At 40.7% G+C, this 27,411-nt stretch overlaps 1 protein-coding gene and 1 long non-coding RNA gene across 5 annotated transcripts in view; one reads left to right on the forward strand and one right to left on the reverse strand.

Moving 5' to 3' along the window:
* ZFHX4 (zinc finger homeobox 4) overlaps nt 1–16,872 on the reverse strand; it is a 176,827-nt gene extending 159,955 nt beyond the window's left edge. For 2 of the 3 annotated variants that reach the window (XM_059901413.1, XM_059901410.1), the window contains exon 1: nt 16,573–16,872. The gene's annotated coding sequence lies outside the window, so the exon portion shown is untranslated. Of the gene's footprint in view, nt 1–14,280; nt 14,353–16,572 lie in introns of those variants that run through there. The other variant, XM_059901411.1, reaches the window with a different exon arrangement.
* Nucleotides 14,969–27,411, forward strand: part of LOC132351562 (uncharacterized) — a 50,511-nt gene continuing 38,068 nt past the window's right edge. The window contains exon 1 of one of the 2 annotated variants that reach the window (XR_009498393.1): nt 14,969–15,148. This is a non-coding gene — a long non-coding RNA (uncharacterized LOC132351562). Of the gene's footprint in view, nt 15,149–25,273; nt 25,458–27,411 lie in introns of those variants that run through there. The other variant, XR_009498394.1, reaches the window with a different exon arrangement.

A 27,411-nucleotide genomic window follows, 5' to 3' on the forward strand; every position in this document is an offset into this window, starting at 1 on the left:
GAGCAAAATGGACCTAATACTTTAGCTATCCTCTGTAAACAAACTTTGGTCCTTTTAACCAATCTAGTTGATTTCTAATTTTCTTATTCATTCTAATTGAAAATGAATAGTTTGCATTGGTGTGAGAAAGGACATGAACTGTAATTATGTTCAGTGCCTCTCTGTGATTCTTTGATACTGTTTTGCCAGTATTCCAGCTGACATTGGGGCTTTGTAGTGATTGCTTCATTAAAGGGTAAGGATGTCCTAATCAGCTAAAGCATTACTAGAAAGCTGTTGTTTGCCAATACTGTGAGAATATACGGACCTTTTTTTTTTTTTTTTTTGCTTTCTTTATAGAAGAAAAAGGTACCTCTGGATGCCATTACCCAGCCATACTTAAGTATTAATCATCTTCCCTTTGTCTCATCTATGCAAAGTAGGATTAGAGTTAAATGACTCTATGATCCTTTTAATTTTTTTCCCTAAATAAATATTAATCTACAAATCAATCAATTGGTGTTATATTAAAACACATATAAATATACTCTCTGGAAATACTAAAAGGTTGTGTAAATTACCCTCATTTTACAAAGCATCTCAGCGATGGACAGAATCATTTTCCCTTCTCAGACCCCTCTTCCTCAATCCCAACTATATTTGAAATTTCAAGTAAATAAAACTTTGAAATAGAAAGTTTAAACATGGAACCCTTTGGTTTTTCTTGGAAAAACATGTACTAAATTAATCGTTTTCAAAATTTATAAATCATATTTGCCATGTTTTTTATATGTTTATATTTCTAGTCTTTAAAACGTAATTGACTAATCTCTCTGGCATACACCCAATTTAAGAGTGCTTAGTTGATAATGCTTTTAAGTTGTCACATAGGAACATTTAAAAAATTCACCTTAATTGGTTTCATTAAGGTAAATATAACTATAGAATATTTGGCTTCAGAAACGGATTTACCAGACTAGTGAAAACCATTCCACACATACATTTTTCTGATATACAATGAGAAGACAATATATCCTAACATATACATGCATTTTTTTCTTGTCTATTAATATATAAAATTCATTATTGAAATACTGACAACTAAATATTTAAATGAGGAAACAATTGTAATTGTTTCCTCATTTAAATATTAATTAAACAAACAATAATTATTTGTATTTCATGAGTCCCACAATATGATCTCATAACCAATATAGCATAAGCATAGTAGTGTAAGTATATTCTTTTTTTTTTTTTTTTTTGGAAAAATGTCATTCCTTGCAGGCTAAACCTACCATAATTATCTTCATAGAATTAATCGCAGGTCAGATATCCCAGCAAACAATCCTATTCCCAGGGCAATGATTTCCAACCATTCAAAATAGTTTTAATGAAGAAAGTTATATGCGTAATTTCTTAAATCACTACCAAGTGCCTTCTTACTATCTAAGACTCTTAGTCTATCAAATGCAAGTCTCTTTTTATATCCCATGTAGATATTTTAAATTATTTTATATTAGAAACCACATTAGGGCTAACATAGAGAACCTAGGTGGAATGAAAAGTTTCTTCTGGATGAAATATTGGCAAATTTATGTTTGATCACTCAGATTTGTTGGTTTTTTAATTTCCATTATGAAGAGCCTCTTGTTTGCTTTTTGTGTATGTGTGTGGTTTGTTTGTTTGTTTGTTTGGCCTGAAAGTTAATTTGACTGCTGTCCATTAAGTGAAGTGCGCAATTCAGTAATTAACTTTTGTGTTTTAAATGTATGCACGGTAATTAAATTTCATTATAAGCAAACAAACGTCAACCATAATTATAAGCTCCTTAGTTTACCCACATATTATCCCTTTTCAAACAAACTTGATGTCAGACAAATTAAAATCAAGCAGCCAGCAATTTTGAGTTGAATTTTACATGATCTGCTGGTAACCTGATTACTTTAACTTCAATATCATTACAGGAAAAGTATTTCAGGAAAAATAATGACAAGAATTCCAACAGGAGACAAGGTTAATTGTATTGATTCAAAAGATGCATGTTCATAGGAACCATGTTGAAGGAATAATGTTATCTCAAATCTACAGTTTCTATTAAAATGAAATTGTCCAGCATGAAAGAGGCAATTAAGATTAGTGTCTGCAGGACTAGAGATACTAAACTAACTAACTAATTATCTGGGCCCAATTATCTTATACTTTAAGTAGCAAAATAGTGTGGAGCAACTACAAGGCATAAGGTTTGCAGGTTTATTTACTGACTGGTGTATCTATTAGGACCAAGAACAAGTGGAGCTGTCAGGACATAATGAAGGTAAATGATTAGTTAGCACCAAGCCTGAACTCTTCTTCAATGCAATAAGAGTTAATTAAAGTTTACCACCAAACATCAACCAAAGCAGGATGTTGATCAGGTTTCAGCATTAAGTGCAAACAGACAATAGTTGGCAGCAATTAGTGCAGCTATCAAATGACATGCAATGATAATTATACATTTAAAACTGCTAAAGAGCTGGGGGGAAAAAAAAACTAATCAGCCTCTTTGACGACAAATACTCAAAGGGCAGGAAACAGGTATCAGATTATTTCACTTTAACACTGTAAATCAATAGAATTAAACAAGCAAAGGCTGTATGGGTACATTATCTGAAAGAGAACAGTTCACTGGATCCAAAATGAAATAAATCTGCTAGTACTGGTCTCTCAAAGATAAGAACTTCTGGAGCTAAAGAAAATCAGTTACTTTTCAATTAAAGTTTCAGAGTGAAGTCTGTGTAAAGAAAGTTTAGCTTCTGGGTTTTGTGTAAACCCAACAATGCAACAAGTATTCCAGCATAATTACTGTTATTTAAATTAAGTATTAACTTCCACTCTAAAGGTACTGTCAAAAGTGCTTTATGCCTGAATATTATCTTTGTGTGCTCGAATACTACCTCCCTGAAACATGTTTAGATGTTAGGGTCAAAATTCTTTTAATACAGCTAAATTTAAAACAAAAGCCATGTATACATGTTTAGTGTACATTATGGCAGGTCTTCCCTTGATGCCCTTCAAATCTACGACTTCAATCTTCCCGGAATCAATGAGACTGCATACAACACATGCCTTAAAATACTTTTAACAAATCGTCTCATTCTTTACCATAGTTTCTGGCCTGCAGCCTAGAGCATGTCTCCAGAAATGTGCCCATCCTCATGACCCCCACCTCTCCATTTTCCCAACTAATTCTGTTATGCTAAGGATTTGTACACAGTGTTGGCTAATCCCAATATTTCCCTGGAGCTAAATCTAAGCCATGGCCGACTCCCAGCACAAAAATATCTTTCTCCTAAAGCCCTTTCGCCCCCTTCAGCACTCATACACTCATTGGTCCTGACATTTTCACTTCAGCCATGACAAATGAGCTGATGACTCTGATGTGATTGCACGGGAGGATGGCTTTATCTAAAGATATATCATTAACTCTCATCACCATCTCCTAATATGGCTCTTCTGGGTTAATGTGTTGTGAAAATTTGAGGAAATTTTTGTGTAAATATATGCACTTTAAGGAGTAAGAGACCAACTTCATCAAAAGGAGAAAAGGGAAGCCAGAGTGGACAGGACCGGGGAAGGGAAAAAAAAAAAAGACTAGCATTAACTAAATGTTGCTCTGGGGATTTAAGTAACTCGACTCAACCTCTGCCCCAGCAAACCAGCCATCTGACTGTCTCTTAAAGTCCCCTTCCCCTCCAGAGGGGCGGCTGGAGCAGAGCATAATCTGTGAAGTGGCACAAATAAAGCTTCTCAGATAAACACGGCTAATCAATCTGCAAGCCCATTTCTTTGTTTCTACACACCCCTACCCCCACCCCCGTGTAGGACGGATTTTACTCTCGAACCCTTAATTCCCTACGTTACTAAATCTCTCTAAATTCATTTTAATGGAAAAAGGGATTGTCAAAACCCATTTCCCTCCGAGGTCATTGTCTTCTTCAATTAGAAAGGAGCAATCTTTTTCTGACCATTATTAAATGTGAAACTCTTCAAGCTTTAAAAAGAGGGGAAAGGGAAACTTTTCCATTTAGCATGAATGCCGCAACCTTTAGGTTAAGTTAGAACCCAAGTTCCAGTTACACAGTTCTTGTTATACTATGGAGTTTACAGAGTAGATAACTGTTATAACCTCTTCTGTCAATTCATCTGAGAACGCTCAGCCAATCAGAGTCGACTGTAGCATAACAGACCTCGGGAAAGGAGGTCAGGCTTTGAGGTAAAGTGCTATTCACTACTGGACCATGCAAGGAGCTCTTTATTCCTGTGCTTATTGGCATCAGTCCCCCTTACTAGAGCAAGAACAAAGCCAAGTGCTCGTGTGAGGTTTATGAATAAATCAGAGGTGAGCCACTTTAAGTGCTGCCCATGACTTCCTTGTTGACAGTGAGCACTTAAACAGGCTTCTATGACCAGCAACTTCTGGCAAACCACAATGATTCCTAATCTGCACCCTGTTTCATTTCAAGAACTAAGTGGCCCGCCCCATTTTTCCTGCAAGTTTTCACCTTTCAGGCAATTCTTGTTCTATCTCGAGCAGTTTAGCTTTACAATCCCAGAGCAGTCAGCTGTCTCTACGGTCATCATAGAAATTGTACCAACTGAAAATCGTCCTTTGCTTGGAAAAATTCCACAAATGAAAAAATCTCCAGCATAACAGAAATTATTCTCATATTAATATTATAGAATCTTTGGATATGGGAGGAGCTCAACCAACTAAGTTGAAAAATGTTAAGTGATTTGCTGAAGGAGACACACACACACACACACACACACACACACGATTCTCATTGGCTGTGCCCTGTAGTTGTGTGATATTTCCCGGAAATTTCTCTGAGCTTCAGTTTCCTTATGGGTTAAACCAGGGGATTGTGCTATATCCCTTCCGACTGCAACAAGCTATGGTTCTAATACAAAAACCCATTTAGATTGTGCTGGAAGATAGTTTTCCCTATGGAATCTTCCAAGACAGACCCAGATGTTTTTAAGGTCGCATTTTTTTTCAATACCCAGATTTCAAGAGGAGAGGCAGATTCCAGTAGTATAGTAAACGGAAGTGCTCTATTTATGTTTGTAATTAACAATCATATTTTTTCATGTATTCATGTATTTATTGAGGATATTTACCAAGGATTTGCCAATATTGTCCATCACTGTGAATACAGGGATTAAACAGACATGGGTGCTGCCCTCATGGAGACTGAAATTTATTTGAGGAGAAACTTAAACAAGCATCATGAAAAATGCTAAGATGCTAATCATTTTCTTCCAATGAAATGTATCCTACCCTATCAGTATTCAATAAATGCTTAGCCTTAAATAAATGTGCTTCAAATGAACGGTTAAATCCAGGGCTACTTATAAATGACCAGAATGTAGGCAAGGCACACACTTTTATGTTTAAGAAAAACTTGAGCAAAGATTGTGAACTAAATATATATTATAAATGTCAAGCAAAAATCAAACTCAAATCTGGGAAATTACTATCCAAAATACACTTATATTTTCCATAAAAATATAAAGAATAATTTTAAGTGTGTATCTTACATGTAACACAATGGGAAATTATTATGAATTTAAAAATCAAAAAGAAAAACCATAAGAGAAATAGATTTTAGTTTAGAGGATCGAAAAATTGTGTTTATAAATTTATTAACCCTTATCGTGAATCTTATCACCTTTGAACCTGGGTCGTCCTCCTCTGAATAATGCATTCCTATGGAAAGATAAAGGACTGTGATATCCTCCATGAGATAAGCCAAGAGGAGACTCATAACTTGGCTATAAAATTCCCACAAGAAAAGTTAAGGGTTCTATAATATTACTGGGTTATTAATAACTGGATCTTTTCTCTAGGTTGGTATAAATTTTGGTCAGCAGGGTGCCATGTAAACAGTATTTATTCTTCTTTCATGGCATATCAAAATATCATAACATCAAGTATATAAAAAGGTATTGCTATGACATCTAATCCAGTTTGGGGAAAACCTCTAATTCAAAGGCTTTCAAACAGGTAGGATCAGCTTCAATGCTGAAATAAGCTTTGTGGTCTCTTCTATTATTGTATATAATGGACAGTCTGGAATCTTGAGTTCCTATGGATAGACTAAGGTCTGGATTATTTTAAAACTGTTTCTGTTCTAATTTGCTTCTTATAAAAAGATCCCAGAAATGCATTAAAATCATCTAGAAACCCCTCAAAACTGAAGCAACTTGTGATGATGGAGTAGCAAATAATGAGGTGGAGGCGTATCCAGCTAGATGTCATCTAGGTATCCGTCAATGAGAAAACATGAGAAGAAGGAGACTACCCTTTGGTCCTACCTCTTAGGCATGCCCCTTGACTAATTCCTATCTCCCTCCCTTGTCAGGGAGAGGGGCATCTCTATTCAAAAGGTCTATGTAGATTTGCTTTATCAAGTACTCTTCAGTAGAGCATTATATCAAAACCAGCTATTGACAATAAAGAAAAGGGGAACGAAGGATATCGGGCCCTGTCCACATTCACTTATTTTAATATGTTCACAACAGTTTAGCCTTAGGTAAGCTCTACAGCAACTCTGAGATACAAACGAGGAATCTGAAGCTCAAAAAGATTAAATAACTTTGATAAGGTCATCTATAACAAGAATTTAACCCAAGTGTCTTATAGATCTAATAAGATTTCTATTGGTCATTGAGTTTTCAAAAATTGGAGTAGATTTTCAAATATCTAAGACTTAAGTTAAACAAACTCATTTAAAAGGAAAAAGGAATCCAAAGTAAACAGAATCAAAAGAATGTCTGGTTTTAAACTAAGGGTCATTCTTTCTCTACACTATGCTGCCTCTAAAACACCACAGCTTTGTCTTTACTTTCCCTCCACAAAATAGAAACCTCTTTCTTCTTCACACTGTGTTCATCGTTATTAAGAGTACATTTTAAGTCACTGAGATCATTAGTACTTTCATGAATCGTAGACTCATCTTGACCATTCAAAGTACCTAGTCTAACCTCTTACTTAACACAAAAACACGCTTCCAGTCACAATGGTAATAGGCCATCCAGAGTCTACTGGTCTCCTTTCAGTAACAGGGAACTCACTCTCTCAGAGGAGACAACATCACTGTTGGATTACCTTTGCACATTTTCCTTTTCTTCTCTTCCCCATTTCTACCACATTTGTATTCATTCACAGAACAAACCCTTTTCTGAGCAGCCAATATAGTTGAGTGACCATTGGTCCTAGAGCTGGGACAGCTGACTTCTTGTCCTGACATGTTCCTACCTTGCTGGCTGACTCAACGTTGACTTCTCCAGAATTCAGTGTGCCATATTTTAAAATGAGCTGGTTGAACTGAAGAACTATAAGGAAGTTTCTAGGATTTAGCCCTTTGATAGTTTCCAGTTGTCTTACCACCCTACCTGCTCTTTTCTGTTGCGATCGTGTTGGCCACTTTTTAGAAAATGAAAGAAATTCAGTCTACAGAGGAACACCGCACAGGCTACCCCTATAAACACATCTGAAGAGGAAAGAGAGGCATTAACATGGAAAAAGGGTAGGGGTGTGTGTGTGTGTCTGCATACACACTCCTAGCTTGTATCTATTAAACCAAAGGATATGACTCACTCTCCATTCATTAGTGGGCTCAGGAAATTTTAAGTATGAATTGCTTTATTCCTAAATGTATGGGGGAAAAGTACTATGAACTATATTTTAGAAAATCTACATTAGTAAAGACTTTCAGGTTTAATAAAGGTACTTTAGGATATGATTGGGCTTCTTCAATTTATTCTTCCAATCAGGCAAATTTTAAGATTCTTTATAAACTTCCCTCTTAGAAAGTTTTGTTTTGTTATTAACAGTACAACCAGGTGGCATACACCAGCTCATATGTTTTTGTATTTTAACATTGTTAAAGCTATGGATTTCCTTTCTTCTTTACAGTGAAGGAAAAGAATTTTATGGACAGTTATAAAATGCATATTTTAACCCAAAAGTCGATTTTCCCTGGTTAAAATGATTTAGATCTGAGTAAATGCCTGCAGAACGCTTTCTGTTTTTACAGCTAGAACACAATGGAACCTATAAACTTTGTCCTAGAGGTACGTGCTATAATGTATACCATTCAAAAATTATCAACTGTGCACTGTCGTCTCCCCAGGACAAGCAAACATTAGAAATGATCAATCATCTAAATATATGATGCTAGTGTGTGAACCCCTGACCTGAATGACTAAAACACCTACTCAGGACTTGTCTTGGACCATCAGGGCATTATGACACATTAACTAAGTCAAGCTGCCCAAATTCTTAAATTGTATTTGTTTATTTTTTCAATCTCTAGAATGTTAAAGTGGCTAATTATACCAGAGACAAGCTGCTTGCCAAATACGACTTTAGTGTCAAGCCATTTTTAGGTTGTGTGCGTACATTCAAAAGTGCCTCAAAATGGCAAATATTTTAGTTCACTCACAAACCTTGAAAAGAATAGGGGAGTGGGGAGCGGCCATTCCTGGACTGAGGACTGTATGTCAAACGTGAAACCGTATCAGACTTTCAGGGCAACTTGTGAACCTCTGAAACTAGGGAATTAACAGAACATCAAATCCAGCAAGATCACAGGGGGAACAATCCATATACAAGAAAATAATGCCATTGAGCCCTCATTAAAAGACCATTTTGTCCTTAGCCATCAAAGACTGTGAGTGCACTAAGATCTTGGTTATATCATCAGGGATAACTAAAACAAGTGCCAAGAGAAATTGTGCACTTTTAGTTCTCACATGTGTCCATCTGTTCACATATAAACATATATTCTGCTTTCTGTCTGATTCCTAAAAATCTTGATATCAGAATACCCTGGGCTTTTGCCCATTTCCTAAGAATGCAGACATCACATAAGCTACTATTAACCCATGTGGGATCCACTTCCATGGTGGCTGGAAAGCTGCCAGTTACAACACATGGTGCTTGGTTAACAATGTCTTAAAATATAAATGAATTTATTTTTTAAATTAACACATTTTTCTTATGGAAATACCTTAATAAGCCCTGCTGCATGTAAAAGAATAGCCTCCATGTGGATTTTTTTGTTCTTTTAAGATTTTTGCAAGCATATCCATAAAGTTAACCAGAAAAGTTTCTGAAACAATCCAGAATTTCTTGACAATTTTTCTAAAGGGCTCTAGTAAAGAATTTTGGTGACTTTATGTAACAAAGATCAAACACTTTTCCCTTACAATGTTCTGTACTCAAGAGGCAACCCTTACACTTTAATTTATGTGAAAACACTTCTGATTCCGCAAGTTTCCATGTAACCATCTTAACAGTACTGAATAGCAACTGAACAGTTAAAGTGATGAGGCAAATAGAAGTTCTACAATCTAGTGACAAAACAAGTTAGGTTAATATCTGGCGGAACCTTTCAATCCTGTTCTGGGGTAGCCTTCAATGGCTCATTTGTGGTGACCCCAAACCGGAAAGAGCTTGTTTAAAATGTATACATATAAATGATTATCCACACTGTATTTGATTTACATATGTACAAAAGAACCAATTCCCACCTTTGAAAGTGTCTTAACACTTATGGTATTTTAACTGCCCTAATTATGGTTGAAGAAACATCATTAAGAGCCCTGATCACGTCAACTGATAACCAGTTACAGCCCTAACTAGTGACAAGGGAAAACCCTACTGCAAATGTTTCCAAGAGTACTTAGACACTTTCAGAAAGACTTATCTCTAAATGAAATACACAACACTCCTACAAAGCAACATGAAGATGAATTAAATCCTAAGAAAATAACTCTGTATCCTCTTCTACTAGCCCCTCCTAGCCCGAAAAGCTGATAGGCCACTTAAAACACTTAACATTGCCAAAAAGTCAGAATACACAACTCTTTCCCAAGTGAAGTGTTCTACCAACTGAGACAACTATTTATAGCCGATAGGGTAGGGGATGGGGGAGGGAGCACCGTATACTCCATTACTAACTACATGAGATATCCACACCATACTATTGGCCTCTTCTGAAATAACTGTTTTTGCCAGCAAAGTGCTGGGAATTCTTGATACCCAATAGTCAATATTTGGCTAGCCTAGCATGTTTCTGAAAACTCTTCTATATACAAACCTCTGTTTATCGTCCTCTAGCTGCACTATTGTCATACATATTACTTCCCAGTGATGATGAAAACTCAGGGCATCTTATAAAGTTGCTGAAATCTGAGCCCCTGCTTGTTTTCTCAAGTCTTGGACAAACATAACTTTAGAGCGAGCAGAGCATAGGCATAAAGAAAGAGGAGGCTGCATTTTCATCTTCCTTTCATCTCGGTCATTCAGTCAGCCATTCAGAACCCTATTCAACAGAGCTTTTCATTATGCAAAAAAATGCTAATCCTTTTCCGATGCTTTCACACTTGCATAAACCCCCATTCCTTCAACTGAAAAGCAATTATATCAGTTTACCTTTCTGTCAAAAACAGGATTAATATTCCAATAACAGAATTTCCTTTCTTCTCCTATCTTTCTGCTTTAGGAAACTAGAGATTATTAGTCGAGGCATTCTTAGAACAAGAATACATTATTTTAAATATGATTATGTGAACCAATGAGCGGGAAAAGGAGAAGAATCATAGGAAGAAAAAGTCCTTCAGTTACAGCAGAAACTCTTTCTGTGACACAACTGACCTTTCCTTTGCAGATGCCCAAAGACGCGGAGTCTCACTCTGGTCTATTAATCAGAAACAAATTATGAAAGAATGTAGCTGGACTGGTTGACACTATCCCATCTTGGGAGACTCAGTCACAGCCTAGTAACAATGTCCTCTTCATGGGTAATGAACAGCCATGACAAATGGGGCAGAGAAACTATTTATTTGCATATGTAAATTCTCACACAAGGGAAACATGTACAAACAAGTGTCATTGTAAGGTGGATTAGGCAAACAACGCTTTCTTTTTAGGACATTCTGCAGCCCAGAACATTAGTCAGCACAATTAAACCAGTCTCCATGGAGACTAATGAAATTTCACCATGGTATGAGTTAAATTAGATAGCTAGTTACGTGTTTCCACAATCCAACTTGAAATCCATTATTGTTTCAGAACAATACAGCAATTGTGCCTAGCTGATCTTTGCCAGCTCAACAAGCTTCTAAGTTGACAATTTGCATATGTTAATATAATTAAGCACTAATTACATGAAACTTGTACATATTCACATGCACTTTCCCTGGGCGCTTTTCAGTTTGAACCTTGGCGAAGTCTTTAACCCTTAGAATGGTCTGAGAGGAAAAAAAAAAGAAACTCTGCCTGTGGGTACAGCCCCTAGGCAGACACAGAAAGGCTCCTCATTTATAAATACAAAGCTTAACCTGGCTTCTCATATTTCTAGCAACAATGACAGAAAATATTTTGTGAATGTGCTAGGGACCAGGGATAAGAGAAAAGGGATTGGGGGGCGGTGGTGTGGATTCATCTTTAAAGACTCATAACTAGTATCTTCTCATAGGTAAGTAATAACACTCATTTCAAGAAAAATGTTAAGGAAGAGTTTGCTGTCACTGACATTGTCGAACGTTGGGAGATGAAAATGATTTGACAACAGCAAAAATAGCAAGTAGAAAAGGAAAAAGGAACCAGCAGCACCTAATGAGCTTTACATAAATATATGCAGAGGCAATTAAGCAATGTTAATTACTATGACAGCAGTTAATTGAATATAATTAGATATTTTAAGCCACTGAATAAAGCATAGTTAAGATTAATTTTATTGAGATTAATTGTAAATAAGGATAAATTAACTCTGTTTTGACAGGCATAAAAAGTAGTTCTGCAAATGAAGCAGGAGCATGGCCACCAGTCCAAAAATCATATATTATTTTAATGTCACACCTCAGAATCATCTCCTCAATAAACATGACTTTTCAAACCCAAACAGACAGGAATCTTGAAGAAAAACAAACAGCTTGCAGAGATTAAAGAGCTTTTTGTCCTTTTTCATGTGCATTTCTTTTAACAGACTAAATTAAGCGAGTCTGGTGTACGTGTTTTAGGAAGGAACATTTCACACTGAATGGAAAAAATGTTCTATCACATATGAAATTCGTGCAGCTGCGCGGAACTTGGTCCAGATGGTTTTAGACTATAAAACACCACCAAATGATAGACAGTAGGCCTTCCCAAGATTATGTGATAAAGTCACAATCTTTTATTTTGACCTCCCAAATTTCTGCTTTGTGTTATTTCCCATCAAATCACATATTTTCTTTTACCATTGTGTTTCTCCAAGAGGGTTAAAGAAACGTTGCGTCTACTAAGTGTTAGAAATAAATGTTAAGCGAATGGAAGAAGGCCTCTATGAACAGATATCAGCTAAATCACTCAGCCCCAAAATGCAATGAGAGCCATGACAACAACGCAAATGCCAATACTTGGTTATTACAATGGTTACTAGAAATATTTCTTGGGAAAAATAGTGCCTGATGAAAATCCCTTCCAAATACTTTCACACCAAGCTAATCCATGCATACTCTTTAGGAAAATGAACACAGTCTTCAAGAATGCTGAACAAATCACTAATAAGAAAGGAACTTCAATTGATTTTGAAATAAATCAATAGGTGATTAACATAATATTTTTAAAGCAGCAGAATGTATGTGTGTGTATATCTCTCTATATTACATAAACATATATATTTCCAACACCTCTCAGCTCTTAATCAAACAAGGGCTTTATGCTGTGGAGCTTGGCTCTACATTGCCTCACAACTTCTTTAGGATGCCCTTGGTCTTTATAACAGAAATCCTAAAATGGTCTGTGAAACAAGACTACGACGACAAGCCATTCTGCAGTGAAAGATTTTAAATCATCCAGCCTCTTTTAATAGACTTGAGACTTATTGAGGTAGAAACCATAAAAAATGAAGAAGGGAAATTTAATCCCTGAAATATTGATTTGCACATTAATATCATATAGGCAGAGGGCAATTTGGCTTCGTGGAAATGACACATTGTCGACCCTTGGTGAAGTCAGAGCCAATCTAACTGCTGAACATGTCTGAATCTCAAGAGTTATTAAGGGCTTCCCTTCTTGCCTTTATGACTTTTCTTCAGCCTACCAATGCAATCTTAAATGTATTATCTTTAAGAAATAATTGTAAAACCTCAGGGGTTTTCCAGTTAATGGAAGGGAGGCCAAACCACATCAGATTCTGAAATGCAACATTAAACCCTTGCAATCAACAAAACCACCTCAATTCTCATCCATCCAGTGCAGGATCTAATATTGTTATTAGAGATAATCAAATTTCATTGTGTAAATTTAGGCTCATGGTCAGAATGGAAGCAGTAAATTCTGCAATATTAAACAGCGATTTTCTCAGCCTCCTTTATGTTTTCCTTTGCTGGGACAGCATCTTTTAAAATAATCCAACTAGCTCAAAATTAATGGGCAGATCTGAGCTCAACTGCTAAAAACTGCAAAAGATTACAATAAAGCTGAGCGTGTTTCCTTCATTTTTAACTTTAAGTGGCAACTTTCACTTCCTAGACCCAGAGCCCACTCTCCCTGCCTACCCCACAATTGGGTGCTATTGCTTTGACTTACACAGCTGGTTTACCTGACCTTTCTTTGTTCCTTAGGTACATCTCACTTTTCAGATTTATGATATTCCCCCCCATATTTCATTGACTCTATCTTCATAAAAATGAAAACAAATATGAGTTTACTTTTTAAAATCCAAAAGCAACCAGCTACTGAATAAATACACAGTGATACTCTCTCCCCAGTTTATGCCATAAATATGAGAACAGTTTTTTTTTTTTTTTAAATAGCTGTATAAACCTTATGAGCCCCACACTGAAGCCAGGTGCAAGAGGTTAAAACAGCTGGCTAGCCATCTTTTATTTTTGTGTGCCTTCCTGCTGATTGAAACCGCAAACGTTGAAAACTATCAAATATTCCCTTAAGGATTTTTTTTTTTTTTTTTTTAAGAAGAGGAAGGAAAAAAGAAAACCTTCGTTTTCTTTAATATGCTCCTCCGCGGAGAAGAAAAACTCTAAAGCACAATCAGTCACAGAGACTGTGAAATAATCCCAATCTCTCCTTTCTGTTGTATTTAAACCATCCTTTCCAACAACTTCTAGACACAACTGTTTTTATTCTTCAGTTAGAAAAAAGAGGGGAAAAAAGAAAGAAAGAGAGAAAGTCTGAGCTTGCTCTGTCAGTTTTGCCAGTAAATATAAAGTAAAACAAGTGTTGATGGCACCGAGAGTGTTACATACCCGGGCTGTGTTTTTGCATTGCTCTCAATGGAAGCGATCGATGCCCGTGTCACTGTCGCGTCCCAATCGCAGCCAAGTCTCAGCCTTAATCTAAGCAACATCCGAAAAGGCAGCGGCAGCCGCAGCCTCTCCCTGACTCTTCCATCCATCCACCCAACTAAAAATATAATACTACATATGAGCTTTAACCACTCCACGTTTATAGGGATCAAGCCACTGAAAATCCAGGAGAACACAATAAAAAAAAAAAAAAAAAAAGCCCTCCTTCTGTCTCTTGTCTCTCTCTCCTCTCTCTTCCTCTCTCTCTCCTCTCTCTCTGTCTCTCCTTTTGCCATCTACATGATCCTTGATTAAACATGGAACAGAGTTAATAAAAAAAAGGGGGGGGGAGGACTCAAGGAGAGGAAATGCAACTGTCAGAAATCGGGACCGCCAGATTTCCTGGTGAACCTGCCTCTGTCTGAGTCAGTGTCAATCCACCATCTTCCGCCAGTGAACTTGTCTTTGGGTTTTTGTTTGGTCTGGGGGGGTTGTTGTTGTTGTGTGTGTGTGCTTTTTTTGGAACGGGGGAGGGGAAAGGCAAGGTGGGGGCTGGCGGTGGGGGGGAGTAGGGAGGCTGTGTGTGTCTGTGAGTGTGTTGAGTGTGAGTGTGTATGTGTGTGTAGGGGTCGGGGTGGGGTGGGGGGGTCCGTGTTCGCGATCTGAACCTTTGGTACCTACAAGGAGGGTGTCTCACCGAACGGTAGCTAAGACCTCACCAGGACCGCGCGGAAGTGAGGAGTCGCGGCCAAAGGCGCCCGCCGGAGCCTCGTCTCTGGGCCGGACCCCAACCCGAGCGGCCGAAAGGAGCCCCCCGCCCGGATCACAGGTAACAAAAGAAATACAAACCAGTGCACCGTCTTCGGGACTGGGGATGGGAGGGGCAGGGTGGGGAGCCCTCTGTAACTTGGGCATCGGCAGAGAAACTTTATACAATTCCATGAGAAATTTTATTATTATTTTTCCGATAGAAAAGAGCAGAAAGAATGGGGGGAGGGAGGAACGAGATAGAAGTAGAAGGAAGGCGAGACCCGACGCATTCCAGCCCCTCTTCCCTTAGCTGCTCCCGGCCGGAAGGCGCACTTGATGCCGGGAGAGGCGAAGAAGGTGAAGTTCGTTTGTAGACCTGGAACCCCTTTGGGGGGTGCCGGGGAATAAATCAGTTCTCACAACCGGCCACAGCCCCCCCCCCACTCCCAATACACACACACACACACACACACACACACACACACACACACACCTTGCCCTTCGCCAAAAGGAAAGGAAAAGATTCTTGACCCCGAGCCGCGGGCAGCTCTCCTCCGGTCTAAGACACACCCGGCAGCGAAAGCACCCGGAGAGAGCTGCGGCCGCCTCCCGGGTCCCTGGCCCCGAGGCCCGGCGATCCCGCCTACTAACGGACCTGTCTGGCGTTCGCCGGCGCCCGGGTCCGCGCCGCCCGCGCCGCCTCCCTCCCCGGCGGGCGGGCGTCTACCTGCAGCCCCAGCCTCTCGGAACCCCTTGCCCACCGCGCACGGAGCCGCGGGCCTCCGCCGCTCCGGCGCGCTAAGCGCCCTTCGTAGAACTTGAGCGAGGGAAGAGGGGTGGTGAGAGGAGGAGAAAACCGAGGCTGAATGGGAGGGGAGGGGAGCAGGGAGAGAAGAGAGAGAGAGGGGCTCCGAGTCCCACCGACCAACGTCCAAACTTTCGGAGGATGGGTGCGAAGGAAGGGTCATCCCGACCGGGGTGCGGGGGCGCGGGGCGACCGGGGTCCCCTGGCAGTGTCCGCGCCGCCGCGGAGCTGACAGCTTCCCCGCGCCTCGAGAAAGCCCCGGGCTCGCAGTGGAGACAGAACCCGAAAAGACAGGCAAAAGGAGAGAAAACTGCTCGGCCAAACGTGGATGATCCGCCACTTAATCCAAAAGTTAAATCCCGAAAAACGCACACACACACACACACACACACCCCAAAGAAAGTGGAAAATCAGGTCCTTCAGTGCCCCCTTCCTCCCTCGGCGGAGCAAATCCTGGAGCCAAAAAAGGGGGAAAGAGATAGAAAAGGGGGGGCAGAGCGGAAGAGATGGTCGGGCTGAGGGGATGTGTGCGAGAGCGAGCGGGAGCGAGCGAGCCAGGGGCAGAGAGGGAGAGAGGCGGAGAGGGAGAGAGAGGGAGCGAAATATCAAAGATTGTGCAAGATCAGGCTGGAAAGATAATCGATACTCGACCTAAATTTAACACAAACTACTCAATAAAAGTTAAAGAAAAAACTTACTTTCCATTTCCCCTGCAGTTCCTACTCGATCTTCGCCTCTTTTTTGTTTTGCTTTTATTTTACTTACAGCTGATCACATCCAAGTAAAACGAGAGGGTTCATTAAAAAATAAAAAAAATTAAAAAAATTAAAAAAATAATCCTCGAACTTTATTGGGTGAAAATCAAAACGCTGGAGCAGAAAGTGGGGGGCATGGAGCGGTCCTCGGGGGTCCGGGAGGAGTTAAAGCATGTGCCGACCGCGGTCTCGCTGTTTGGTTGTGAAGGGGTTGGGAAAAGGAGGAAAGGAAATGAAAATCCGATATGTCTTTATTCTGCTAATTATTATCGTTTTAGCCCTGTTTAAAAAAATGGCTGATTAAGTTGAGTGCGCATGTCTTTGTGTGTCTATTCCCGATATGCACTCTGGGAATGAGAGAGGAGAGCGAGGGAGAGGGAGAGGGAGAGGGGGGAGAGAGAGGTGTAATTAGTGAGGTGATCAACATTCCCCAGACTGCAAATGACGCGCAGCCCGGACTCGGAGCAGCCCGGGAGCCTCGCGGCTTCCGAAGCTCGGAGCGCTGCGGCGGGAGCCCGGGACGCGGCGACCACGGAGAGGGCAGGGGATGGGGACCTCCGGGGCTCGCACCCCACGCGCCCCTGCGCGCGCGACTCCCAAACTTCATCAGACACACACACACACACACACACTCGGCAAGGAGGGGGAGAAAATAAAACATAATACCGCCCAAAACGTGCCCTTTAACCACGCGAAAAAAAAATTTGTTTTTATTTTAATGAGGCAAAGTAATTATTATCGGACCAGAGATTTGTTTACTAGGGAGCTTTAAGCAGAAAGAGGAGTGAGGGCAATGAAAAGGTTTTCTCTGTCTAGTTTATTCTGCTACGTACAGGAAAGCACTTTAACGGCGAAATGCGGGGTCCTGAGCAAATATGCAGATGTATGTAAATAAAGGGTGCCTGGCTGTGTGCAAATACCGCTCTGCCCAACCTATGTCAGAGGAGGGATTGCACTCTGGATCTGCAGGCACTCAATGTGAACACGTATCTTTCGTTTGTACACGCAGGAAAGAAAACCCAGGGCGTGGAAGATGGAAGCGGTTAGTTTAGTCAAAGTAAACTTTCACATGAGAATAAGGGATGGTTGCGAGGGTGATAGTGAGGGTACGGTTCTAGCCCTTATGTAATATTTTTGAATATTTTATCAGAATTGCATAAGTTCAGTGTAATAGCTTTAAGAAGACTTAGGAAGAAAACCTTTCATCTTGCGAGTGTGTTGAATTATCTTTCTTGAAGCACATTATGATGAATTTTAAAACCCCACTACAGATCTCATTAGAATGAAATATACTTGGTATTTTCTGGTGCAAAATTTAAGGTGGCTGATTCTCATTTGAAAATCTAATTATCTCTTTCCAATATTACAGATGTGAATATGAGTGACACTTTCATTAAAAGATAATTAACTAAAACTAGGAATAGACATACTTTTAAATACCCCCTACTGAATATGGACTATACTGAATATGGACTATATATATGTATATGTATGTATGTGTGTGTGTGTGTATATATATATATATATATATATATATATATATATATATCCATTTCTACTCAACGATAGCATCTTGATACACTGCTACACTGCAGGTCACAAGTAGACACCACCTATGCAATGTTTCAAAAATAGGAATTCTAGAGAGAAGGTGAGAGTAACAAATCAAACAAGCCAAAAACAGGAAATACTTGCAATGTCCAGCTCCCTGGACAGGTGAGGCGTCAGCTGCTTTTGAGTTGACAGGCCTTTGAAGTTCTGGATGGCCACTATCTGCTTCAAAACCTTGTCTTAGGCCTTAAGCACCAAATCTACCAAATACCAACAGAAAGGTTTACTGCACAAGCACTAGGAACAACAGAGCCTGCAAACACACACACTTCTGGGCCTGAAACCTTGCGTTATCAGGAAATATTTGGAAAATCCTAAGACTGATGCAAATGGGATTAAAAACCAAACAAAACACCTGGGAGGATAAAAGCATAGTCCTCAAAAGAGCAGACCTAGGCCCTGATCAGGAAAGCGGGTTGCCTACAGCAGCTGGCTAAGGTTACAATGAAAGTGCAGAGGCTTGGAGTGGAGAATAAACCCTAGATATGGTCTTTATTAAGAGAAAAAAGCAAATCACCACCATAAGAATCTAGAGTCAGTCCATGTACTAGTGTATTAGAAACCAGGACTACTAAACATTAACAGAAAGAAAATTATCTACTTCTCCAAAGACTTCATTCCATTTCAAACTTGTTTGGGAAGAAATCTGACCAAAGTGGACAGCTTCCTAAAATTTTTGAGTTACTTTCTTTACAGCCCCACCTTTACACACAGCAACTGTATCACCGGTGTGCTAGTGGTGTCTGATTGCACCTCAGTGGGGTTTATCCATGTGCCTTAAGAAATATACATGCCCACGAGGGTAAAATTTAAATTCTCTGCAACTTGCAAGTGAAGAAGGCGTTTATGTAGCGTTGCTGTTTACCGAAAGACACCCCAGAGAGCAAAAATTCTGGCTTTAAGAAACAATTTGAGGTGCGTGTAGGGGGAAGAGGGTGAGGGGAAATGAAGGCAGGGAAACTTTCAGGTTCACATCAAAAAAGATCAAGCCCTTTGCGGGAGAGGGCTCCACGTACAAGCTCACTGATGGAAAAACCATTTCCTGCGATTTCAGACTGGTAAATGCGTATGATGAAGGAAACACCTGAGAACAATAAGTCTGTTTCAGGCTCAGGTGAAGAAAGGGGTCTATTTCTGGCACTGAAGAATAGGGAAATGATGATCATTTCGTTTTCAAGTTTTCCTTTATTTCTTTTGCCTTTTTTCTCCCTGAAACATCATCAATAATATTAATGTCATTGATGTCAAAACACCAAACGTCAAATCAGGAAAACCATTTTAAAAATTTTGTGGCTATTTCTCCTCTATGCCCTCATCCCCTCTTTCCTGAAAAATACAGCTGTAGTAGTGTGTGTGTGTGTGTGTGTGTGTGCGTGTGTGTTGGGGAGGAGAGTTATCGAATTCTAAGTAAGAAAACAAAAGGAAGGAGGATTTGTAAGAGGGGGGCCCACTTTTGCAATCCCTTCTGCAAGCGAGTATTCCTCTTCTAGCGTTTGTGTGTGTGTATGTGTGTGTGTTTTCTTTTGAATCATCTCTTCCTCGTCCTCTTTCACCTCCTTCCTAAGAAGAGAAGCTGGGATGAGGGTCGAGGGTTAATGGGCTGAGGGGAAGGGGCAGAGAGGAACTAGCACAGAGTCAAGAGTTTCCTCCAGGGCTCGGCCTTGGAGCGCGTCAGCGCGCGAAGGGCAGCAGGGACCAGCGGCCGCAGGTCTGCGAGGGGTGGGCCTGGAGGCGCGGAGCGCGGCGCCGCGGGCAGGGGCGCGGCGAGGGGAGCGAGCTCGAGCCCAGCCCGCGGGCTGCTCCGGGGCGCGGGCGCGATCCGCCCGGCTCGACCCGGCTGCGCTGCTGCCCCGCGGCCCCTGGCGCCCTCCTCCTCGGCCCCTGGCTTCAGGAAACCCAGCTGCTCCTCTCAGGTCTCTGCGGACTCCTCGCCGTCAACCTTTGACCCCACACAGCACCCCCGCCCCCCATGCCGCTGTCCCTAAACTCTGCACGAACCCACCGCCGCCTTCGCGGAACCTTTGGCTACTTTTAATTTCAAAGTGAAACGAGCAGAGGTTTCCCCGCCGCACCCAGAACTTTCCCTAGACCCTCTTCTGCACTTTCCAGGGCTGCCCCGCCGAGCCAAGCCCACTGCAGAGCACTCGGATCCTGACACCCGGCGTCGAGTTGGGGAAGGACCAGAAAGGGCTACCAGGTGGTTAGGTGTTGAGTGCTGGAAGCAAGGAGTAATTAACATTGAGACAAAAGGTAATTTCCACTCCCAGACTTTTCCTCGGCGTATTTTATTTCCCAAATCTCTGCGGCGGACACTGAGGGCTTTACAATCGGTTTAATGAGTCTTGAGCTGGATGTTCCCCCCTTCTCCCGCCCTGCCCTCGCTGAGTCACTAATAAATACCCCACCTCCCTCTTCCCCGCTTCCCTCCAGCTCAAGACTAGCCCCAGCCCAAGGGGAAAAGGTTCCCAGTCTTTTGACCGCGCTTCCGGGGTCTATAGATGAGCTCAGTTTGAAACGAGGTATTACAAGTGATTTCAGCGTTAGGAACCCTTTATGTCACTTTCAGATCCTTAGCCCCCCTCCTCTTTCCCTCTTTTTGTTGGGTCTTCTCCTCCCGGGGGCTATTTAACAAAGGCAGTCTGTTAACTAACATTTTTGTTTAACTCAGCAACTCCTTTCCAAAACACACTTAAACCTGATACCAAGGTCTGTTATTGTGTGTGTGTGTGTGTGTGTGTGTGTGTGTGTGAAGGGGGTATGTATGTATGTAAGGGGGAGACGATGAAGTTGACAGTGAATCGGAAAGTGCAGGGCTTACTGGGGGAAGTGTCACAAGCATTATATTTCTAGTGAAATAATTCAAGAAATAGTGTGGGAGAGCCACTTCTCATTACTATGAAAAAAAGTATATTTTCTTGAGAATTAAAAAAGGGAGGGGGGAGAATTAAAATCTGACCTAACATCCAGAATGGACACTCTCTTTGATGGTGAGAGTGAACTAGATGAAATGACATTCAAAGACGAAAGGTATTTTGAGTGTGTATGTACGTGTTTGTGGGCAGTGAAATCCGTCTTTCGCTTATTCCCTCCCCTCCCCCAACCTGGTTCTTCTCTCCTCTGTAGTCTCCTTTTTTTTTTTTTTTTTTTTCCAACATAAAAATGACCCCCTCCTGATCCCGGGTTCTATCTCTGTACTTCCATATCCCCATACATATTTCTACCTTTCTAGACTGAAGCCCAGTTTTTGCTTTAACTTCGAAGTAAATCGGTTTTACCTTTCCCCCCCCCCGGAGGTTCTGACCCGGTGGGGTGTGTGTGTGTGTGTGTGTGTGTGTGTGTGTGTGTAGGGGGTCATTATGTACAGTTAGACACAGGTAAGGTAAGGAATGGGGAGGGGAGAGGAATTATAGAGGGTCTGAGGTATAGAGGGTCTGAGGAGGGAAGAATTAAGGGAGGAAGAAAGGAAAGACAGAAAAAGTCAGACGCCCTCTGGCCTTTCAGAGGTCAGGGCTCAGACAGTGCTGTGACCTTCTTTCCCCCTAGGCAACCAGCCCAGTGTTTATAAACAAAATCAGGCAGGTCTCTTCCCAAACAATAGCACTTCACTAACTTCACAAGCACTTCTACAGCTCTTATGCAAATTAATGAGGACCACCACTGCCCCCCACCCCATACACATGCACACTCACTCCATCCAGGGTCACAAGCACACCCTTCTCACAATACAAGGAGATATTTCCAGCAAGAGTATCCAACGAAAATTTTACATTCCGTCTGGGGAAGAGCTCTAAGAGACAGCGATGCAGATGGGAAAAGATAGACAAGTGAGGAAAAACAAAATAAAGAATAACTGATTTCATTGAATAGAAGATACAGTTGTGATCTTTTTAAACCTAAAACATCTATATTTAGTCAATGAAATGCTGTAGAGACAATATATTAACTCCAGCCACTAAATAGAATTATTTTAAAACAGGACATCACATTCATCCAAACATCCACATTTCCAAGACAAAAATAAAAAAAAATAAGTCCAGATCTTTATAGTTGAAGAAAAGCCATCACCTCTGTATGTAACATCCCTAAATATTAGACACAAAAGTACCATTAAATCCTACAACAAACAAACAGTCCATCTGATCTAAGTTACAAAATGTATAATTAAATCCATCTTTAATTACAAAAGGCAGCTAGCAAGCTAAATGAATCAAAGATTTTGAAACAAACGTTGTTTGCCAAGGTACGGAAATGATAGCTTTACATTATATTGTCACCAAAATTCCATTTAAGGAATATAAATTACAAGATAGGAAAAAAAAAAAAAAAGTGAAAGCAAAAAAGAAAAAAAAAGAATTAAATGATTTTCAAACTTTTGCTTTAAAATAATTATCAGTGAAAGTCTAACAGAAAAAGGTTAAGGAAAATATACCTCAGAGCAAAAAGATCATCTCCTTTTCTTCTTTGTCTATCAGTCCCCTGTTAAAGCATATGGAAAATGTTTTCAAAATGCCCAGATTTGGCACATTGTCATTGCAAAGAGAGGAGCGCAGTGATGGTGTTAGAGAAAATGGGAAATAAATTCAGGATTGGGTGCTGCCTCCTTCAATGCGGATTTATCTAAGTTTAATTTAATATTCCGCAATCACTGAATGATCGCATATAATTCACCAAGATTTTAAAGGGCTTTATTTAAATACCTTGAGCAACAAGACGATGGAATTTAAACCATTGCGGCCATTGCTTATATATATATATATTTTTTAAATTTTCCTATTAGAATTTTAAGTGGCCATTTCTAATAATAAAAGAAAAAACGATAAAGATTTGGGTTTTTTTTAAGGGAGAATGTTAAAGGAGAGCGTTAGTTTTATTCAAATCATTCTGAACGTAAAATCAAAAAGCACAAAATGGTTGTTTGTAAAACACTAAACCTTTAATCGATTTTATTGGCATTCCGATCGATTAGATAAACGGAAATCTATAGCAAACATCAAAGCATTTAAAATATTTTCCCTATCTCATTTATAAACAAAACTTTTCTTTTCAGCAGAAAAAAGTGATTATCAAACGACTAACAGGAAATTCTTCAGATATCAAATTACGATAATAAAATTATTTCCACATGGAAAAGGATAATGACAATGATGATAGTAATTACAATAATGAATAATTCAACAACCCTTTGACATGTATGGAAGAACCTCGAGCAGAACCGCTCTTGAAGGGGGGCCACTTTAAAGTAAATACTTTATTTTTAAAGGAAATATTTTTAAGAGACAACTCAAGGGGAGTAGCTTAGGTGTGGCTCTCGGACTAGTGTTAATTTCCCTGCAGTTGCAAGGGAATCAATTTCTTTACCGGCGTTTTCCTTCCAAATTGAGTTACTTCTTATTAGCAAAAATTAATATGCAAATGTGAGTGAGCCCTACCAGATCTGCAAACTTGTGTCTGAACCTGTCTTCTACTTATTCTAAAAGGTGATTCCCAAATTATAGAAGGAGGGGGGGGGGCGAGGACTGGACTCCCCAAAACTGAATGGAATCACACATTTGATCCTTTAAGTGAAGGAAAACAATTTATTTAGAGATATAAAAACTGCTATCCGGAGAAATGAAACCATCAGAGAGCTTCTGGCATTCTAGCTAGCTGCAGCAAGAGGAAGTGTTGCTGTAACGGGTATTCTGTTTATTTGTTAAAGAAAATCAATGAAAGAGGCTGTAAAGTAGTTAGTGAGGCGTGTGTTTGGGACTCGCGGTGAATCGTGACTCCGTCAGGGTGAACGAGCAGCTCTTCCTCTTGCCAGATAAGTCCCTGCGTCGCCCCGAGCCGGGGCGCGGGTGCACGGCACCTGGTTCCAGCTCGCCGGTGCTGCCCCGCGGTGCTCGCGCCACCGCCAGCGTCCGTATAATTCTCTGCCCTTTCTGCCCTCGGTCCTAGCAGTCGCTCCCTCCAGGTGACAGCGGGTGCCTTCCCACGCCCTCCCTCAGCAGCACACACCTTTTTCCGCCTTCTCTCTTACTGACTCTAGTCGTTCCCTCCTTCCTTTACGCTACAGGTCTGAACTTCTGCACTTCTTTTCCTTCTACTGGAATCTCACTCTTCTGCATCTCCAAGTCCCTCCGGTGAATCGCCGAATATTTCCTTCCTACCCCGCCCCTCCCCTGTTTCTCTCTCACGCCATTTATTTAGCACCCGGGTCTTCTTACCCTCGCGCTCCTATCCTCTCCTCCAGACATTCCAGAGAGTTCTCATCACACCAGAATGCACTCTCTTTCTCCTCCTCCTCCTCCCCTTGGATTGGAGAGCCGGGGGTGGTGGGGTGGAGGGGGGGAGCGGGCGAGGGGGGATTGCGAGTTCAACTCCCAGGGGTTTTATTCTATTCTTTTAACAGCTTTACTTTCCCTTTTCTTCTTTGCGTAACCTTCACCTACCTACTAATTTATAACAGAAGCGGTTTCTTTCCCTTTCATTGCCTAGTTTACGGTTCCGGTCCGGGGTTGTGCGTCCCACGCACTCTCCGCACCTCCCCCTCCCCGCCCCCACCAGCCCGCATCGCCCCCGCCGGCCGTGCTCCCCGGCAACTATTTTCATTTACTCGGTTGCCGTCTAGTTGCACTTTCTCTTCTCGGAATAAGTTAGCTCTCCAGATTTAAAGTTCTCAGTATAGCCCCTCTTTATTTGTCAAATTACTTCATTGCCCAAATGAAGGGAGGGGGTTTGGGGAGGCAGTATATCACCCACTTAAGTCCCTTTTAACACCCCAGTCCCACCCCCCGCCCGGGTAATATCTTATGTGAATAATAACGAATTCTGGACGATTTTCCCTCTCAGCCCGTGCAGATTGCTTATGAGTTATTCCTGAGCGGGTCTCAAACGCCTCACTTGCATCTTCTGGCTTCGAGTGGTCATCCTTCCAAACTTCCCCCCTTTCCTCTCCTTCCCTCCCCGGCAGCCCTGGCTGCGAGCGGAGCTCAGTCTAAGGACCTCGTCCTCTCGCTTCTTGTTTCTTGCTGCTGCAGCTGCCGCTGAAATTCGCTGCGGCCGCTGCCTCTTCCCGCTTTAATCCCAGACCTCCAGTCATTGGGCAGCTCCTCAGAGGCAAGAAGTCAACACCATGGCAACCCGACAAGCCTATCAAATCACCGGCTGGTGTGACAGCAGCAACACTGCAGGCTGGAGTGGGCTGGGCAGAAGAGCAGAGTGGCCTCTACGCTCAGGTACACAGTCTGGGAGTGGACCAGCAGCTGTCAGCCCCCACGGTCTGGCTACACAGATGTGCACCACCCGGTTCATACCCCTACCCTGTGTCCCCTCGTAGGTCTGGAGGAGGAAGAGGAGGAGGAGGAGGGGAGAAGGAGAAGAAGGAGGAGGGATGCAAGTAGGCTGGGAAGGGCTTCGGAAGAGACTTTCAAGCTAAAGTAATCAAAGCCCTAGGTAGTGTAAACTAAAGACGCCTTGTGCCCCAGTATTCCATGAAACCAAATCACAGTAGCCTCAGAACCAAATTTAAGGGGTTTGCACAAAGGTGTGGGGCTTTTCTTCACCAGTTCCATCACTTGCTTGAACAAAATTAATGAAACATTCTGTTCTGGAGTTCCAAAAGGATACAAGAAACTGTGGCACTTTTCACTTTTACTGTCTGCTAAGTGTTGGATTCTACAAAAGCTCAACATCACTTTCAGCCATGCTAATTGCTTTGGAAATGACCTAAACTTTACCTGAAACTGCCTTTGCCTTGTTCTTTCCTAAAATGTGTTCTGTGTTAATGTGTGTTCTAGATCTTGATTCTCTAGAGAAGAAACAGAGAAGACTAGGAAATGGGTAACTGGGAAATCTGTGTGTCCCTCTTGGGCCTACCCAGCCTTTGTATTTCCTCCTTTTCCTTAAGAAACTCCCAAGTAGGCAGATGGAAGAAGACAGGACTTTCACTAATATTTTAGAACATCTTGTTAATTAACATAAAATAGATAGAAACTGCATTTTTCTTTTTTGATTTTAAAAGCACACAATGTTTTTGAGAAACACAACGTGTTATTTCTCCATTATAATTATAATTCCGCTGTGAAAACTTTGACAAATAATTGTACAGTATTTTATCATTGATCATATAAACCCCTCAATCACTTATCTCATCGTTGATTTCTAAATTTCAGAACACGCATTTGTCTGTTGAAGTTGGAAAAGGCAGAAAGAGAAATCCATTTAATAGTGAAGTTAATGTGTCATATTGAGGAAATCTTGTATGAATTCGAAAATCTACCCTTAAGTCCACTTCACATAAACACAATTCACTAAGTAAACAGCTTTCATATTGATCTAACATTTTAACATTTTTAGGCTCTCAGTGTGTGTTTAAATTATCCTTGGCATGCATAAAATCCTAGAGAATTGGAAAGGTTTCTTAAAACAGCAATTGTAATATTAAGCAAGTAGGACAGAGAGCCAATTTTTGTGGCTCTAGAGAAAAATTCAATGAAATCTTGAACTTTATTTCCTTACTTTCTCTATATTTCATTGTTGATGGATCCTAATATTAAAACAGTGCATTTTCAAAATATAATTTATTACAGGCCCAAAATGGGTATAATAACTGATATTGGAGAAACAGGTTGTGATATACTAGAGAAAACATTTGGACATAGTATGATATTCCCTGTACCGAAACTCTAATAACATGCTGGTAACATTTTCTTATTCTGTGCCACTCTGCAGAGTTGTTCAGTGAAGAACCGCCGAGCACACAGAACTGAAATTTGGTTATAGTTTAAATGGTTATTTCAGTGCCAAGTTATTGACATCCTTTAATATTTTTGCCTAATTCATATTACATTTGCCATGCACTGAGTGTTTACAGTGGGAATTGTAGGAAGAAACATAATACCACAATTTTAAATTAAAATGCATATATTTAATTCGTTATCTCCCAGAAACAAACTTGTAAATTTAAAATGTTTTTAAAGAGAAGTTAACTAAAGTGTGCAAAAATCTTTCAGTACATTTTGGCTTCAGTAAGAATAAAGGAATACAGGAAATATGATAACATTAAAAATGTTATTATTTCATTTAATGAATGGTACATCCTCAGTTAGTGGAATACCTTAGGTTCTATAATACTATTTGTGTACGGGTGTGCGTCCGTATGCTAGTCAAAGATGTGCACAGATACTGTCA

This window comes from Balaenoptera ricei, chromosome 17 (genome assembly GCF_028023285.1).
Source record: "Balaenoptera ricei isolate mBalRic1 chromosome 17, mBalRic1.hap2, whole genome shotgun sequence".
NCBI classification, from domain to species: Eukaryota; Metazoa; Chordata; class Mammalia; order Artiodactyla; family Balaenopteridae; genus Balaenoptera; species Balaenoptera ricei.